Source organism: Anolis sagrei, chromosome 5 (genome assembly GCF_037176765.1).
Source record: "Anolis sagrei isolate rAnoSag1 chromosome 5, rAnoSag1.mat, whole genome shotgun sequence".
Taxonomy (NCBI): domain Eukaryota; kingdom Metazoa; phylum Chordata; class Lepidosauria; order Squamata; family Dactyloidae; genus Anolis; species Anolis sagrei.
Window position 1 is genome coordinate 146759890 of NC_090025.1, and position 2960 is coordinate 146762849.

A 2960-nucleotide genomic window follows, 5' to 3' on the forward strand; every position below is an offset into this window, starting at 1 on the left:
TCTTGGGGGCCGGGCTGGAAAGGACTGAATCCTCCTCCCAGCCCCTTTCCCTCCTCCTCTCCTTGCAAAGATCCCGCCCCGACTGACGCTCGCAGGGAGTCATGCTCTGGCTCTGCGCTGCTGTCTGCCCAGCAAAGGTGGCAAAGGGGCGCCGGTGGAGTGGATGTACCAGGGACGAGCCTTGCAGGGCTTTCCTCTCTCTCTGCTCGCTGGCAGGAAGGCCCCCTCCGGCTCCACTGGGCAGGGAATGCAGCCTGGCACCACTGGAACCGCCATGGCTCAGTGCTGTCCTGGCCTCTTCCACACAGGTGAATAACATCCCACATTGTCTGCTTTGAACTGGAATATATGACCGTGTGGACTCAGATAAATAACCCCGTTCAAAGCAGATATTGTGGGATTTTCTGCCTTGATATTCTGGGATATAGGGCTGTCTGGAAGGGCCCTCAGTGCTGTGCAGACTCCTGAGTGTTGGGAGTTTTATAGGGCCTTCAGCTTTCTCTAAGAAATAATGCCGGTGCTTCCCCGAACTACAACTCTCTGGCTAAGTCAGAACAGGTACTTTTAAAGTGCAACTTCAGACATATATACACATAGTAAAAGTAAAGGTTTCTCCTGACATTAAGTCTAGTTGTGTCTGACTCTGGGGGGTGGTGCTCATCTCCATTTCTAAGCCAAAGAGTCGGTGTTGTTCATCGACACCTCCAAGGTCATGTGGCCAGCATGACGCCATGGAACACTGTTAACTTCCCACAGAAGTGGTACCTATTTATCTACTCACATGTTCATGTTTTTGAACTGCTAGGTTGGTAGAAGCTGGGGCTAACCATGGGAGCATACCCCATCTTGCAGATTTGAACTGCCAAGCTTCTAGTCAGCAAATTTTGCAGCTTAGCGGGAGCCATATATGCATACACACACACACACACACACATATGCCTAGAGTTACACTTTAAAAATGTGCCTGTTCTGACTTACATACAAATTCACCTTCCAAACAGACGTACAGAAGCTATCTTGCTCATAACTTGGGGACAGCTTGTACAGCACTATTAGGGCTCTAGCAGGGAATCTTAAGCGCATCTGCAACTACAAATCCCAGGATTCTGTAGGATGGACTCATGGCAATCAAAGGAATAAAAAGCTGCTAGACTGCAGTTGTTCTTAACCTGTGGGTCCAGTCTTCTGTGTGCCCAGGGCGGGAGTCTCTCATCTGGTATCACCCACGGATTGAGGTACTGGGTTTGGGCCTGCCACTTTTGGACTCTCGCTTGCTGAGGTGTTCCAGCGAGTGTCTCTGTAGATCTAAGAAAACTATGTCTTGATTTAAGTCGTTGACGTGCTGGCTGATACCCAAACAGGGGATGAGCTGGAGATGTCTCTGCCTTGGTCCTTTCACTATTGGCTGCTACTTCCCGGCGGATGTCAGGTGGTGCAATACCGGCTAAGCAGTGTAATTTCTCCAGTGGTGTGGGGCGCAGACACCCTGTGATAATGCGGCATGTCTCATTAAGAGCCACATCTACTGTTTTAGTGTGGTGAGATGTGTTCCACACTGGGCATGCGTACTCAGCAGCAGAGTAGCATAGCGCAAGGGCAGATGTCTTCACTGTGTCTGGTTGTGATCCCCAGGTTGTGCCAGTCAGCTTTCGTATGATGTTGTTTCTAGCGCCCACTTTTTGCTTGATGTTCAGGCAGTGCTTCTTGTAGGTCAGAGCACGGTCCAAAGTGACTCCCAGGTATTTGGGTGTGCTGCAATGCTCCAGTGGGATTCCTTCCCAGGTAATCCTCAGAGCTCGGGATGCTTGTCTGTTCTTAAGGTGAAAGGTGCATGTCTGTGTTTTAGATGGATTAGGGATCAGTTGGTTTTCCCTGTAATAGGCAGTAAGAGCACCTAGAGCTTTGGAGAGCTTCTTTTCAACCATCTCAAAGCTCCCTGCTTGAGCGGTAATGGCACGATCATCATTATAGATGAAACTCTCTGTCCCTTCTGGCAGTGGCTGGTCATTTGTGTAGATGTTGAACACGGATGGAGCAAGCACACTCCCCTGAGGCAGGCCGTTCTTCTGTTTCTGCCATCTGCTTCTCTGGCCCTGGAACTCAACAAAAAAGCTCCTATTTTGTAGCAGGTTTCCTATGAGGCAGGTGACTTGGAAGGCGCTGAACAGACTGCGCTCTGGCACCACGAGATGCAGATCCAATCTTAAGAAATGGGGCTACAGGGTGGAATCCATGGCATGCGAGTGCGGAGAAGAGCAAACCACTGACCACCTGCTGCAATGCACCCTGAGCCCTGCCACATGCACCATGGAGGACCTCCTTGAAGCAACACCAAAGGCACTCCAAGTGGCCAGATACTGGTCAAAGGACATTTAATCAACTACCAAGTTTGCAAAATCTGTGTTTTTAAAAATCTGTTTGTTTGTTTTGTTCTGTTAGAAATGTAATACAATGATATGGTTGCTGATGACACGATAAATAAATACCTGTCGGTCCCCAGGTGTTTTGGCCTACAACTCTCAGAAATCCCAGCCAGTTTACCAGCTGTTAGGATTTCTAGGAGTTGAAGGCCAAAACACCTGGGGACCCACAGGTTGAGAACCACTGTGCTAGAGCTTATGGTTAAAATAATCTATAGTTATGGCAATGAAAGTTTGTCTGTCTGTACCACAAAGGCTTTTGCTAGGTGAAAATCCAGTGGCCTTTTGTGATTTCGCTGGATTGGCTGTTGCTAGGTTAAGGATTGTCTGTTGGTAGGTGAAGTGGTCCCTTGTGATGTCACAGGGAAAGATGGGCATGAGGGGAAGGGAAGAAAGATGCAACAAGGCAAGACCTTCGGCAACCAGGCAAGGCCTGTTAGATGTGCAAATATTATGAAATATATAAAATATCATTTGGGGAGTCAAAATAAAATTCTTGGAGCAAGACACAGAATTTTTTTCCTCTCTCAGGATATACAC